Here is a 15,000-nt window from a genome sequence, read left to right on the forward strand (position 1 = left end):
GTGTGTGTGAGTGTCTCTCTCTCTCTCTGCCTGTGTGTGTCAGTCTCTCTCTCTCTCTCTGCCTGTGTGTGTGAGTCTCTCTCTCTGTCTGTCTCTGCCTGTGTGTGTGTGAGTCTCTCTCTCTCTCTCTCTGTCTCTGCCTGTATGTGTGAGTCTCTTTTTTCTCCGTCTTTGTCTCGGCCTATGTGTGAGTCTCTCTCTGTCTCTGTCTCTGCTTGTGTGTGTGAGTCTCTTTCTCTCTCTGACTCTGCCTGTGTGTGTGAGTCACTTTCTCTCTCTGTCTCTGCCTGTGTGTTTGAGTCTCTCTCTCTGTCTCTGCCTGTGTGTGTGAGTCTCTTTCTCTCTCTGTCTCCGCCTGTGTGTGTGAGTCTCTCTCTGTCTGTCTCTGCCTGTGTGTGTGTGTCTCTCTCTCTCTGTCTCTCTCTCTCTCTCTCTCTCTGCCTATTTGTGTGTGTGTCTCTCTCTGTCTCTGCCTGTGTGTGTGAGTCTCTCTCTCTCTCTGTCTCTGCCTGTGTGTGTGAGTCTCTCTCTCTCTGTCTCTGCCTGTGTGTGTGAGTGTCTTTCTCTCTCTGTCTCTGCCTGTGTGTGAGTCTTTCTCTCTCTCTCTCTGCCTGTGTGTGTGAGACTCTCTCTCTCTCTCTCTGTCTCTGTCTGTATGTGTGTGAGTCTCTCACTCTCATTCTCTGTCTCTGCCTGTGTGTGTGAGTCTCTTTCTCTCTCTGTCTCTGCCTGTGTGTGTGAGTCTCTCTCTGTCTGTCTCTGGGTGTGTGTGTGTGTCTCTCTCTCTGTCTCTGCCTGTGTGTGTGACTTTCTCTCTCTCTCTGCCTGTGTGTGAGTCTCTCTCTCTGTCTGTCTCTGCCTGTGTGTGTGAGTCTCTCTCTCTCTCTCTGTCTCTGCCTGTTTGTGTGTATGTCTCACTCTGTCTCTGCCTGTGTGTGTGAGTCTCTCTCTCTCTCTCTGCCTGTGTGTGTCAGTCTCTCTCTCTCTCTCTGCCTGTGTGTGTGAGTCTCTCTCTCTCTCTCTGTCTCTGCCTGTATGTGTGAGTCTCTTTTCTCTCCGTCTTTGTCTCTGCCTATGTGTGAGTCTCTCTCTTTCTCTCTCTGTCTCTGCCTACATGTGTGAATCTCTCTCTCTCTCTGTCTCTGCCTGTGTGTGTGAGTCTCTCTCTCTCTCTCTCTGCCTGTGTGTGTGAGTCTCTCTCTCTCTCTCTCTGTCACTGCCTGTATGTGTGAGTCTCTTTTCTCTCCGTCTTTGTCTCTGCCTCTGTGTGAGTCTCTCTCTGTCTCTGTCTCTGCCTGTGTGTGTGAGTCTATTTCTCTCTCTGTCTCTGCCTGTGTGCGTGAGTCTCTTTCTCTCTCTGTCTCCGCCTGTGTGTGTGAGTCACTCTCTGTCTGTCTCTGCCTGTGTGTGTGTGTCTCTCTCTCTCTCTCGCTGTCTCTGCCTGTGTGTGTGTAAGTCTCTTTCTCTCTCTCTCTCTCTGCCTATGTGTGTGTGTCTCTCTCTCTGTCTCTGCCTGTGTGTGTGACTCTCTCTCTCTCTCTCTGCCTGTGTGCGAGTCTCTCTCTCTGTCTGTCTCTGCCTGTGTGTGTGAGTCTCTCTCTCTCTCTCTGTCTCTGCCTGTGTGTGTGTGTGTGTCTCTCTCCCTGTCTCTACCTGTGTGTGTGAGTCTCTCTCTATCTCTCTGCCTGTGTGTGTGAGCCTCTCTCTCTCTCTCTGTCTCTGCCTGTGTATGTTAGTCTCTCTCTATCTCTCTGTCTCTTCCTGTGTGTGTGAGTTCCTCTGTCTGTCTGCCTGTATGTGTGTGTGTCTCTCTTTCTCTCTCTGTCTCTGTCTGTGTATGTGTGAGTCTCTCTCTCTCTGTCTCTGCCTGTGTGTGTGAGTCTCTCTCCATATCTCTGTCTCTGCCTGTGTGTGTGTCTCTCTCTGTATGTGTGTGAGTCTCTCTCTCTGTCTGTCACTGCCTGTGTGTGTGAGTGTCTGTCAATCTCTGTGTCTGCCTGTGTGTGTGAGTCTCTTTCTCTCACTGTCTCTGCCTGTGTGTGTGAGTCTCTTTCTCTCTCTGTCTCTGCCTGTGTGTCTGAGTCTCTCTCTCTCTCTGTCTCTGCCTGTGTGTGTGAGTCTCTTTCTCTCTCTGTCTCTGTCTCTGCCTGTGTGTCTCGCTTTCTCTCTGTCTCTGCTTGTGTGTGTGAGTCTCTTTCTCTCTCTGTGTCTGCCTGTGTGTGTGAGTCTCTTTCTCTCACTGTCTCTGCTTGTGTGTGTGAGTCTCTCTCTCTCTCTCTGTCTCTGCTTGTGTGTGTGAGTCTCTTTCTCTCTCTGTCTCTGCCTGTGTGTCTGAGTCTCTCTCTCTCTCTGTCTCTGCCTGTGTGTTTCTCTCTCTCTCTCTGTCTCTGCCTGTGTGTGTGTTTCTCTCTCTCCATCTCTGTCTCTGCCTGTGTGTGTGAGTCTCTCTCTCTCTCTCTGTCTCTGCCTGTGTGTGTGTGTGTCTCTCTCTCTCTCTCTGTCTCTGCCTGTGTGTGTGAGTCTCTCTCTCTCTCTCTGCCTGTGTGTGTGTGTGTGTCTCTCTCTCTGTCTCTGCCTGTGTGTGTGTGTCTCTTTCTCTCTCTGTCTCTGCCTGTGTGTGAGTCTCTCTCTCTCTCTCTCTCTCTCTCTCTCTGCCTGTGTGTGTGAGTGTCTCTCTCTCTCTGTCTCTGTCTGTATGTGTGTGAGTCTCTCACTCTCTCTCTCTGTCTCTGCCTGTGTGTGTAAGTCTCTTTCTCTCTCTCTCTGCCTGTGTGTGTGTGAGTCTCTCTCACTCTCTGTCTCTGCCTGTGTGTGTGTGAGTCTCTCTCTCTCTCTCTCTCTCTCTCTGCCTGTGTGTGTGAGTCTCTTCCTCTCTTTGTCTCTGCCTGTGTTTGAGTCTCTCTCTCTCTCTGTGTCTCTGCTTGTGTGTGTGAGTCTCTTTCTCTCTCTGTCTCTGCCGACGTGTGTGAATCTCTCTCTCTCTGTCTCTGCCTGTGTGTGTGAGTGTCTCTCTCTCTCTCTCTGCCTGTGTGTGTGAGTCTCTCTCTCTCTCTCTGTCACTGCCTGTATGTGTGAGTCTCTTTTCTCTCCGTCTTTGTCTCTGCCTATGTGTGAGTCTCTCTCTGTCTCTGTCTCTGCCTGTGTGTGTGTGTCTCTCTCTCTCTCGCTGTCTCTGCCTGTGTGTGTGTAAGTCTCTTTCTCTCTCTGTCTCTGCCTGTGTGCGTGAGTCTCTTTCTCTCTCTGTCTCTGCCTGTGTGTGTGAGTCTCTCTCTGTCTGTCTCTGCCTGTGTGTGTGTGTCTCTCTCTCTCTCGCTGTCTCTGCCTGTGTGTGTGTAAGTCTCTTTCTCTCTCTCTCTCTCTGCCTATGTGTGTGTCTCTCTCTCTCTGTCTCTGCCTGTGTGTGTGACTCTCTCTCTCTCTCTCTGCCTGTGTGCGGGTCTCTCTCTCTGTCTGTCTCTGCCTGTGTGTGTGAGTCTCTCTCTCTCTCTCTGTCTCTGCCTGTGTGTGTGTGTGTCTCTCTCTCCCTGTCTCTGCCTGTGTGTGTGAGTCTCTCTCTATCTCTCTGCCTGTGTGTGTGAGTCTCTCTCTCTCTCTCTGTCTCTGCCTGTGCATGTTAGTCTCTCTCTATCTCTCTGTCTCTTCCTGTGTGTGTGAGTTCCTCTGTCTGTCTGCCTGTATGTGTGTGTGTCTCTCTTTCTCTCTCTGTCTCTGTCTGTGTATGTGTGAGTCTCTCTCTCTCTGTCTCTGCCTGTGTGTGTGAGTCTCTCTCTATATCTCTGTCTCTGCCTGTGTGTGTGTGTCTCTCTGTATGTGTGTGAGTCTCTCTCTCTGTCTGTCTCTGCCTGTGTGTGTGAGTGTCTGTTAATCTCTGTCTCTGCCTTTGTGTGTGAGTCTCTCTCTCTCTCTGTCTCTGCTTGTGTGTGTGAGTCTCTTTCTCTCTCTGTCTCTGCCTGTGTGTGAGTCTCTCTCTCTCTCTCTCTCTCTGCCTGTGTGTGAGTCTCTCTCTCTCTCTCTCTGCCTGTGTGTGTGAGTGTCTCTCCCTCTCTGTCTCTGTCTGTATGTGTGTGAGTTTCTCTCTCTCTCTGTCTCTGTCTCTGCCTGTGTGTGAGTCTTGCTCTCTCTCTGTCTCTGCTTGTGTGTGTGAGTCTCTTTCTCTCTCTGTGTCTGCCTGTGTGTGTGAGTCTCTTTCTCTCACTGTCTCTGCCTGTGTGTGTGAGTCTCTCTCTCTCTCTCTGTCTCTGCTTGTGTGTGTGAGTCTCTTTCTCTCTCTGTCTCTGCCTGTGTGTGTGAGTCCTTCTCTCTCTCTGTCTCTGCCTGTGTGTGTGAGTCTCTTTCTCTCTCTGTCTCTCTCTCTGCCTGTGTGTGAGTCTCGCTCTCTCTCTGTCTCTGCTTGTGTGTGTGAGTCTCTTTCTCTCTCTGTGTCTGCCTGTGTGTGTGAGTCTCTTTCTCTCACTGTCTCTGCCTGTGTGTGTGAGTCTCTCTCTCTCTCTCTGTCTCTGCTTGTGTGTGTGAGTCTCTTTCTCTCTCTGTCTCTGCCTGTGTGTCTGAGTCTCTCTCTCTCTCTGTCTCTGCCTGTGTGTGTGTCTCTCTCTCTCTGTCTCTGCCTGTGTGTGTGTTTCTCTCTCTCCATCTCTGTCTCTGCCTGTGTGTGTGAGTCTCTCTCTCTCTCTCTGTCTCTGCCTGTGTGTGTGTGTCTCTCTCTCTCTCTCTGTCTCTGCCTGTGTGTGTGAGTCTCTCTCTCTCTCTCTCTGCCTGTGTGTGTGTGTGTGTCTCTCTCTCTGTCTCTGCCTGTGTGTGTGTGTCTCTTTCTCTCTGTCTCTACCTGTGTGTGAGTCTCTCTCTCTCTCTCTCTCTCTGCCTGTGTGTGTGAGTCTCTCTATCTCTCTGTCTCTGTCTGTATGTGTGTGAGTCTCTCACTCTCTCTCTCTGTCTATGCCTGTGTGTGTAAGTCTCTTTCTCTCTCTCTCTCTGCCTGTGTGTGTGAGTCTCTCTCTGTCTGTCTTTGCCTGTTTGTGTGTGTTTCTCTCTCTGTGTCTCTGCCTGTGCATGTGTGAGTCTCTCTTTCTCTCTCTCTGCCTGTGTGTGTTTCTCTCTCTCTCTCTGTCTCTGCCTGTGTGTGTGAGTCTCTCTCTCTGTCTGTCTCTGCCTGTGTGTGTGTGTGTGTCTCTCTGTCTCTGCCTGTGTGTGTGTGAGTCTCTCTCTCTGTCTCTCTGCCTGTGTGTGAGTCTCTCTCTCACTCTCTGTCTCTGCCTGTGTGTGTGTGAGTCTCTCTCTCTCTCTCTCTCTGCCTGTGTGTGTGTGTGAGTCTCTCTCTCTCTGTCTCTGCCTGTGTGTGTGTGTGTCTCTCTCTCTGTCTCTGCCTGTGTGTTGTGAGTCTCTTCCTCTCTTTGTCTCTGCCTGTGCGTGAGTCTGTCTCTCTCTGTGTCTCTGCCTGTGTGTGTGTGTGAGTCTCTCTCTCTGCCTGTGTATGTGTGAGTCTCTCTCTCTCTGTCTCTGCCTGTGTGTGTGTGTCTCTCTCTCTCTGTCTCTGCCTGTGTGTGTGTGAGTCTCTCTCTCTCTCTCTCTCTCTCTCTCTCTCTCTCTGCCGGTGTGTGAGTCTCTCTCTCTGTCTGTCTCTGCCTGTGTGTGTGTGTGTGTCTCTCTCTCTCTCTCTCTGTCTCTGCCTGTGCGTGTGAGTCTCTCTCTCCGTCTGTCTCTGCCTGTGTGTGTGTCTGTCTCTTTCTCTGTCTCTGTCTGTATGTGTGTGAGTCTCTTTCTCTCTCTGTCTCTGCCTGTGTGTCAGTCTCTCTCTGTATCTGCCTGTGTGTGTGAGTCTCTCTCTGTCTCTGCCTGTGTGTGTGTGTCTCTTTCTCTGTCTCTGTCTGTATGTGTGTGAGTCTCTTTCTCTCTCTGTCTCTGCCTGTGTGTCAGTCTCTCTGTGTCTTTGCCTGTGTGTGTGAGAATCTCTCTTTCTCTCTGTCTCTGCCTATTTGTGTGAGTCTCTCTCTTTCTCTGTCTCTGCCTGTGTGTGTGTGTGAGTCTCTCTCTCTCTCTCTCTGCCTGTGTGTGTGTGTGTGTGTGTGTCTCTCTCTCTCTCTCTCTCTGCCTGTGTGTGTGTGTCTCTCTCTGTGTCTCTGCCTGTGTGTGTGAGTCTCTTCCTCTCTTTGTCTCTGCCTGTGCGTGAGACTCTCTCTCTCTCTCTGTCTCTGCCTGTGTGTGTGTGTGAGTCTCTCTCTGTGCCTGTGTATGTGTGAGTCTCTCTCTCTCTGTCTCTGCCTGTGTGTGTGTGTCTCTCTCTCTCTGTGTCTCTGCTTGTGTGTGTGAGTCTCTGTCTCTCTCTGTCTCTGCCTGTGTGTGTGTGTCTCTCCCTCTCTGTCTCTGCCTGTATGTGTGAGTCTCTCTCTCTCTCTCTCTGCCTCTGCCTGTATGTGTGAGTCTCTTTTCTCTCCGTCTTTGTCTCGGCCTATGTGTGAGTCTCTCTCTGTCTCTGTCTCTGCTTGTGTGTGTGAGTCTCTTTCTCTCTCTGACTCTGCCTGTGTGTGTGAGTCTCTTTCTCTCTCTGTCTCTGCCTGTGTGTTTGAGTCTCTCTCTCTGTCTCTGCCTGTGTGTGTGAGTCTCTTTCTCTCTCTGTCTCCGCCTGTGTGTGTGAGTCTCTCTCTGTCTGTCTCTGCCTGTGTGTGTGTCTCTCTCCCTCTCTGTCTCTCTCTCTCTCTCTCTCTGCCTATTTGTGTGTGTCTCTCTCTGTCTCTGCCTGTGTGTGTGAGTCTCTCTCTCTCTCTCTCTCTCTGCCTGTGTGTGTGAGTCTCTCTCTCTCTCTGTCTCTGCCTGTGTGTGTGAGTGTCTTTCTCTCTCTGTCTCTGCCTGTGTGTGAGTCTCTCTCTCTCTCTCTGCCTGTGTGTGTGAGATTCTCTCTCTCTCTCTCTGTCTCTGTCTGTATGTGTGTGAGTCTCTCACTCTCATTCTCTGTCTCTGCCTGTGTGTGTGAGTCTCTTTCTCTCTCTGTCTCTGCCTGTGTGTGTGAGTCTCTCTCCGTCTGTCTCTGGGTGTGTGTGTGTCTCTCTCTCTCTGTCTCTGCCTGTGTGTGTGACTCTCTCTCTCTCTCTTCCTGTGTGTGAGTCTCTCTGTCTGTCTCTGCCTGTGTGTGTGAGTCTCTCTCTCTCTCTCTGTCTCTGCCTGTGTGTGTGTATGTCTCTCTCTGTCTCTGCCTGTGTGTGTGAGTCTCTCTCTCTCTCTCTGCCTGTGTGTGTCAGTCTCTCTCTCTCTCTCTGCCTGTGTGTGTGAGTCTCTCTCTCTCTCTCTCTGTCTCTGCCTGTGTGTGTGTGAGTCTCTCTCTCTCTCTCTCTGTCTCTGCCTGTATGTGTGAGTCTCTTTTCTCTCCGTCTTTGTCTCGGCCTATGTGCGAGTCTCTCTCTGTCTCTGTCTCTGCTTGTGTGTGTGAGTCTCCTTCTCTCTCTGACTCTGCCTGTGTGTGTGAGTCTCTTTCTCTCTCTGTCTCTGCCTGTGTGTTTGAGTCTCTCTCTCTGTCTCTGCCTGTGTGTGTGAGTCTCTTTCTCTCTCTGTCTCCGCCTGTGTGTGTGAGAGTCTCTCTGTCTGTCTCTGCCTGTGTGTGTGTCTCTCTCTCTCTCTGTCTCTCTCTCTCTCTCTCTGCCTATTTGTGTGTGTGTCTCTCTCTCTCTCTGCCTGTGTGTGTGATTCTCTCTCTCTCTCTGTCTCTGCCTGTGTGTGAGTCTCTCTCTCTCTCTCTCTCTGCCTGTGTGTGTGAGATTCTCTCTCTCTCTCTCGCTCTCTCTGTCTCTGTCTGTATGTGTGTGAGTCTCTCACTCTCATTCTCTGTCTCTGCCTGTGTGTGTGAGTCTCTCTCTCTCTGTCTCTGCCTGTGTGTGTGAGTGTCTTTCTCTCTCTGTCTCTGCCTGTGTGTGAGTCTCTCTCTCTCTGCCTGTGTGTGTGAGATTCTCTCTCTCTCTCTCTGTCTCTGTCTGTATGTGTGTGAGTCTCTCACTCTCATTCTCTGTCTCTGCCTGTGTGTGTGAGTCTCTTTCTCTCTCTCTCTCTGCTTGTGTGTGTGAGTGTCTCTCTCTCTCTCTCTCTCTCTGTCTGTGTGTTTAAGTCCCTCTGTCTGTCTGCCTGTATGTGTGTGAGTGTCTCTCTCTCTCTATCTCTGTTTGTCTCTGCCTGTGTCAGTGAGTCTCTCTCTCTCTCTCTGTCTCTGCCTGTATGTGTGTGAGTCTTTCTCTGTCTCTGCCTCTGCCTGTGTGTGTTTGAGTCTCTCTCTCTCTGTGTCTCTGCCTGTGTGTGTGAGCCTCTCTCTTTCTCTCTGTCTCTGCCTGTGTGTGTGAGTCTCTCTCTCTGCCTGTGTGTGTGAGTATCTCTCTCTCTCTGTCTCTGCCTGTGTGTGTGAGTCTCTCTCTCTCTCTGTCTCTGCCTGTGTGTGTGAGTCTCTTTCTCTCTCTGTCTCTGCCTGTGTGTGAGTCTCTCTCTCTCTGTGTCTCTGCTTGTGTCTGCGTGTCTCTTTCTCTCTCTGTCTCTGCCTACGTGTGTGAGTCTCTCTCTCTCTGTCTCTGCCTGTGTGTGTGCGTCTCTCTCTCTCTGTCTCTGCCTGTGTGTGTGTGTGAGTCTCTCTCTCTGCCTGTGTTTGTGTGAGTCTCTCTCTCTCTCTGTCTCTGCCTGTGTGTGTGAGTCTCTCTCTCTCTCTGTCTCTGCTTGTGTGTGAGAGTCTCTTTCTCTCTCTGTCTCTGCCTGTGTGTCTGAGTCTCTTTCTCTCTCTGTCTCTGCCTGTGTGTGTGAGTCTCTCTCTCTCTCTCTGTCTCTGCTTGTGTGTGTGAGTCTCTTTCTCTCTCTGTCTCTGCCTATGTGTGTGAGTCTCTTTCTCTCTCTGTCTCTGCCTGTGTGTGTGAGTCTCTCTCCCTCTCTGTCTCTGCCTGTGTGTTTCTCTCTCTCTCTCTCTCTCTCTCTCTCTGCCTGAGTGTGTGTGTGTCTCTCTCTCTGTCTCTGCCTGTGTGTGTGAGTCTCTCGCTCTGTCTGTCTCTGCCTGTGTGTGAGTCTCTCTCTCTGTCTGTCTCTGCCTGTGTGTGTGAGTCTCTTTCTCTGTCTGTCTCTGCCTGTGTGTTTCTCTCTCTCTCTCTGTCTCTCTCTGCCTGTGTGTGTGTGTCTCTCTCTCTCTGTCTCTGCCTGTGTGTGTGTCTCTCTCTCTCTCTCTGTCTCTGTCTGTATGTGTGTGAGTCTCTTTCTCTGTCTGTCTCTGCCTGTGTGTGTGAGTGTCTGTCTATCTCTGTCTCTGCCTGTGTGTGTGAGTCTCTCTCTCTCTCTCTGTCTCTGCCTGTGTGTGAGTCTCTCTCTCTCTCTGCCTGTGTGTGTGAGTGTCTCTCTCTCTCTCTCTCTGTCTCTGACTGTATGTTTGTGAGTCTCTCACTCTCTCTCTCTGTCTCTGCCTGTGTGTGTGAGTCTCTTTCTCTCTCTGTCTCTGCCTGTGTGTGTGAGTCTCTCTCTCTGTCTGTCTCTGCCTGTGTGTGTGTGTGTCTCTCTCTGTCTCTGCCTGTGTGTGTGTGAGTCTCTCTCTCTGTCTCTCTGCCTGTGTGTGAGTCTCTCTCTCACTCTCTGTCTCTGCCTGTGTGTGTGTGAGTCTCTCTCTCTCTCTCTCTCTGCCTGTGTGTGTGTGTGAGTCTCTCTCTCTCTGTCTCTGCCTGTGTGTGTGTGTGTCTCTCTCTCTGTCTCTGCCTGTGTGTTGTGAGTCTCTTCCTCTCTTTGTCTCTGCCTGTGTGTTTGAGTCTCTCTCTCTGTCTCTGCCTGTGTGTGTGAGTCTCTTTCTCTCTCTGTCTCCGCCTGTGTGTGTGAGTCTCTCTCTGTCTGTCTCTGCCTGTGTGTGTGTCTCTCTCCCTCTCTGTCTCTCTCTCTCTCTCTCTCTGCCTATTTGTGTGTGTCTCTCTCTGTCTCTGCCTGTGTGTGTGAGTCTCTCTCTCTCTCTCTCTCTCTCTCTGCCTGTGTGTGTGAGTCTCTCTCTCTCTCTGTCTCTGCCTGTGTGTGTGAGTGTCTTTCTCTCTCTGTCTCTGCCTGTGTGTGAGTCTCTCTCTCTCTCTCTGCCTGTGTGTGTGAGATTCTCTCTCTCTCTCTCTGTCTCTGTCTGTATGTGTGTGAGTCTCTCACTCTCATTCTCTGTCTCTGCCTGTGTGTGTGAGTGTCTTTCTCTCTCTGTCTCTGCCTGTGTGTGTGAGTCTCTCTCCGTCTGTCTCTGGGTGTGTGTGTGTCTCTCTCTCTCTGTCTCTGCCTGTGTGTGTGACTCTCTCTCTCTCTCTGCCTGTGTGTGAGTCTCTCTGTCTGTCTCTGCCTGTGTGTGTGAGTCTCTCTCTCTCTCTCTGTCTCTGCCTGTGTGTGTGTATGTCTCTCTCTGTCTCTGCCTGTGTGTGTGAGTCTCTCTCTCTCTCTCTGCCTGTGTGTGTCAGTCTCTCTCTCTCTCTCTGCCTGTGTGTGTGAGTCTCTCTCTCTCTCTCTCTCTGTCTCTGCCTGTGTGTGTGTGAGTCTCTCTCTCTCTCTCTCTGTCTCTGCCTGTATGTGTGAGTCTCTTTTCTCTCCGTCTTTGTCTCGGCCTATGTGTGAGTCTCTCTCTGTCTCTGTCTCTGCTTGTGTGTGTGAGTCTCCTTCTCTCTCTGACTCTGCCTGTGTGTGTGAGTCTCTTTCTCTCTCTGTCTCTGCCTGTGTGTTTGAGTCTCTCTCTCTGTCTCTGCCTGTGTGTGTCTCTCTCTTTCTCTCTCTGTCTCCGCCTGTGTGTGTGAGAGTCTCTCTGTCTGTCTCTGCCTGTGTGTGTGTCTCTCTCTCTCTCTGTCTCTCTCTCTCTCTCTCTGCCTATTTGTGTGTGTGTCTCTCTCTGTCTCTGCCTGTGTGTGTGATTCTCTCTCTCTCTCTGTCTCTGCCTGTGTGTGAGTCTCTCTCTCTCTCTCTCTCTCTGCCTGTGTGTGTGAGATTCTCTCTCTCTCTCTCTCTCTCTCTCTGTCTCTGTCTGTATGTGTGTGAGTCTCTCACTCTCATTCTCTGTCTCTGCCTGTGTGTGTGAGTCTCTCTCTCTCTGTCTCTGCCTGTGTGTGTGAGTGTCTTTCTCTCTCTGTCTCTGCCTGTGTGTGAGTCTCTCTCTCTCTGCCTGTGTGTGTGAGATTCTCTCTCTCTCTCTCTGTCTCTGTCTGTATGTGTGTGAGTCTCTCACTCTCATTCTCTGTCTCTGCCTGTGTGTGTGAGTCTCTTTCTCTCTCTCTCTCTGCTTGTGTGTGTGAGTGTCTCTCTCTCTCTCTCTCTCTCTGTCTGTGTGTTTAAGTCCCTCTGTCTGTCTGCCTGTATGTGTGTGAGTGTCTCTCTCTCTCTATCTCTGTTTGTCTCTGCCTGTGTCAGTGAGTCTCTCTCTCTCTCTCTGTCTCTGCCTGTATGTGTGTGAGTCTTTCTCTGTCTCTGCCTCTGCCTGTGTGTGTTTGAGTCTCTCTCTCTCTGTGTCTCTGCCTGTGTGTGTGAGCCTCTCTCTTTCTCTCTGTCTCTGCCTGTGTGTGTGAGTCTCTCTCTCTGCCTGTGTGTGTGAGTATCTCTCTCTCTCTGTCTCTGCCTGTGTGTGTGAGTCTCTCTCTCTCTCTGTCTCTGCCTGTGTGTGTGAGTCTCTTTCTCTCTCTGTCTCTGCCTGTGTGTGAGTCTCTCTCTCTCTGTGTCTCTGCTTGTGTCTGCGTGTCTCTTTCTCTCTCTGTCTCTGCCTACGTGTGTGAGTCTCTCTCTCTCTGTCTCTGCCTGTGTGTGTGCGTCTCTCTCTCTCTGTCTCTGCCTGTGTGTGTGTGTGAGTCTCTCTCTCTGCCTGTGTTTGTGTGAGTCTCTCTCTCTCTCTGTCTCTGCCTGTGTGTGTGAGTCTCTCTCTCTCTCTGTCTCTGCTTGTGTGTGAGAGTCTCTTTCTCTCTCTGTCTCTGCCTGTGTGTCTGAGTCTCTTTCTCTCTCTGTCTCTGCCTGTGTGTGTGAGTCTCTCTCTCTCTCTCTGTCTCTGCTTGTGTGTGTGAGTCTCTTTCTCTCTCTGTCTCTGCCTATGTGTGTGAGTCTCTTTCTCTCTCTGTCTCTGCCTGTGTGTGTGAGTCTCTCTCCCTCTCTGTCTCTGCCTGTGTGTTTCTCTCTCTCTCTCTCTCTCTCTCTCTCTGCCTGAGTGTGTGTGTGTCTCTCTCTCTGTCTCTGCCTGTGTGTGTGAGTCTCTCGCTCTGTCTGTCTCTGCCTGTGTGTGAGTCTCTCTCTCTGTCTGTCTCTGCCTGTGTGTGTGAGTCTCTTTCTCTGTCTGTCTCTGCCTGTGTGTTTCTCTCTCTCTCTCTGTCTCTCTCTGCCTGTGTGTGTGTGTCTCTCTCTCTCTGTCTCTGCCTGTGTGTGTGTCTCTCTCTCTCTCTCTGTCTCTGTCTGTATGTGTGTGAGTCTCTTTCTCTGTCTGTCTCTGCCTGTGTGTGTGAGTGTCTGTCTATCTCTGTCTCTGCCTGTGTGTGTGAGTCTCTCTCTCTCTCTCTGTCTCTGCCTGTGTGTGAGTCTCTCTCTCTCTCTGCCTGTGTGTGTGAGTGTCTCTCTCTCTCTCTCTCTGTCTCTGACTGTATGTTTGTGAGTCTCTCACTCTCTCTCTCTGTCTCTGCCTGTGTGTGTGAGTCTCTTTCTCTCTCTGTCTCTGCCTGTGTGTGTGTGTGTCTCTCTCTGTCTCTGCCTGTGTGTGTGTGAGTCTCTCTCTCTGTCTCTCTGCCTGTGTGTGAGTCTCTCTCTCACTCTCTGTCTCTGCCTGTGTGTGTGTGAGTCTCTCTCTCTCTCTCTCTCTGCCTGTGTGTGTGTGTGAGTCTCTCTCTCTCTGTCTCTGCCTGTGTGTGTGTGTGTCTCTCTCTCTGTCTCTGCCTGTGTGTTGTGAGTCTCTTCCTCTCTTTGTCTCTGCCTGTGTGTTTGAGTCTCTCTCTCTGTCTCTGCCTGTGTGTGTGAGTCTCTTTCTCTCTCTGTCTCCGCCTGTGTGTGTGAGTCTCTCTCTGTCTGTCTCTGCCTGTGTGTGTGTCTCTCTCCCTCTCTGTCTCTCTCTCTCTCTCTCTCTGCCTATTTGTGTGTGTCTCTCTCTGTCTCTGCCTGTGTGTGTGAGTCTCTCTCTCTCTCTCTCTCTCTCTCTGCCTGTGTGTGTGAGTCTCTCTCTCTCTCTGTCTCTGCCTGTGTGTGTGAGTGTCTTTCTCTCTCTGTCTCTGCCTGTGTGTGAGTCTCTCTCTCTCTCTCTGCCTGTGTGTGTGAGATTCTCTCTCTCTCTCTCTGTCTCTGTCTGTATGTGTGTGAGTCTCTCACTCTCATTCTCTGTCTCTGCCTGTGTGTGTGAGTGTCTTTCTCTCTCTGTCTCTGCCTGTGTGTGTGAGTCTCTCTCCGTCTGTCTCTGGGTGTGTGTGTGTCTCTCTCTCTCTGTCTCTGCCTGTGTGTGTGACTCTCTCTCTCTCTCTGCCTGTGTGTGAGTCTCTCTGTCTGTCTCTGCCTGTGTGTGTGAGTCTCTCTCTCTCTCTCTGTCTCTGCCTGTGTGTGTGTATGTCTCTCTCTGTCTCTGCCTGTGTGTGTGAGTCTCTCTCTCTCTCTCTGCCTGTGTGTGTCAGTCTCTCTCTCTCTCTCTGCCTGTGTGTGTGAGTCTCTCTCTCTCTCTCTCTCTGTCTCTGCCTGTGTGTGTGTGAGTCTCTCTCTCTCTCTCTCTGTCTCTGCCTGTATGTGTGAGTCTCTTTTCTCTCCGTCTTTGTCTCGGCCTATGTGCGAGTCTCTCTCTGTCTCTGTCTCTGCTTGTGTGTGTGAGTCTCCTTCTCTCTCTGACTCTGCCTGTGTGTGTGAGTCTCTTTCTCTCTCTGTCTCTGCCTGTGTGTTTGAGTCTCTCTCTCTGTCTCTGCCTGTGTGTGTCTCACTCTTTCTCTCTCTGTCTCCGCCTGTGTGTGTGAGAGTCTCTCTGTCTGTCTCTGCCTGTGTGTGTGTCTCTCTCTCTCTCTGTCTCTCTCTCTCTCTCTCTGCCTATTTGTGTGTGTGTCTCTCTCTGTCTCTGCCTGTGTGTGTGATTCTCTCTCTCTCTCTGTCTCTGCCTGTGTGTGAGTCTCTCTCTCTCTCTCTCTCTCTGCCTGTGTGTGTGAGATTCTCTCTCTCTCTCTCTCTCTCTCTGTCTCTGTCTGTATGTGTGTGAGTCTCTCACTCTCATTCTCTGTCTCTGCCTGTGTGTGTGAGTCTCTCTCTCTCTGTCTCTGCCTGTGTGTGTGAGTGTCTTTCTCTCTCTGTCTCTGCCTGTGTGTGAGTCTCTCTCTCTCTGCCTGTGTGTGTGAGATTCTCTCTCTCTCTCTCTGTCTCTGTCTGTATGTGTGTGAGTCTCTCACTCTCATTCTCTGTCTCTGCCTGTGTGTGTGAGTCTCTTTCTCTCTCTCTCTCTGCTTGTGTGTGTGAGTGTCTCTCTCTCTCTCTCTCTCTCTCTGTCTGTGTGTTTAAGTCCCTCTGTCTGTCTGCCTGTATGTGTGTGAGTGTCTCTCTCTCTCTATCTCTGTTTGTCTCTGCCTGTGTCAGTGAGTCTCTCTCTCTCTCTCTGTCTCTGCCTGTATGTGTGTGAGTCTTTCTCTGTCTCTGCCTCTGCCTGTGTGTGTTTGAGTCTCTCTCTCTCTGTGTCTCTGCCTGTGTGTGTGAGCCTCTCTCTTTCTCTCTGTCTCTGCCTGTGTGTGTGAGTCTCTCTCTCTGCCTGTGTGTGTGAGTATCTCTCTCTCTCTGTCTCTGCCTGTGTGTGTGAGTCTCTCTCTCTCTCTGTCTCTGCCTGTGTGTGTGAGTCTCTTTCTCTCTCTGTCTCTGCCTGTGTGTGAGTCTCTCTCTCTCTGTGTCTCTGCTTGTGTCTGCGTGTCTCTTTCTCTCTCTGTCTCTGCCTACGTGTGTGAGTCTCTCTCTCCCTGTCTCTGCCTGTGTGTGTGCGTCTCTCTCTCTCTGTCTCTGCCTGTGTGTGTGTGTGAGTCTCTCTCTCTGCCTGTGTTTGTGTGAGTCTCTCTCTCTCTCTGTCTCTGCCTGTGTGTG

General features: G+C 51.0%; 1 protein-coding gene across 2 annotated transcripts in view; it reads left to right on the top strand.

Annotated features, from left to right (window-relative positions):
• The window catches only part of rspo2 (R-spondin 2), a 219,430-nt gene that overhangs the window by 12,185 nt on the left and 192,245 nt on the right, over positions 1 to 15,000 (top strand). The window lies entirely within an intron of this gene.

The sequence above is a fragment of the Heterodontus francisci genome, chromosome 5 (genome assembly GCF_036365525.1).
Source record: "Heterodontus francisci isolate sHetFra1 chromosome 5, sHetFra1.hap1, whole genome shotgun sequence".
Classification (NCBI taxonomy): domain Eukaryota; kingdom Metazoa; phylum Chordata; class Chondrichthyes; order Heterodontiformes; family Heterodontidae; genus Heterodontus; species Heterodontus francisci.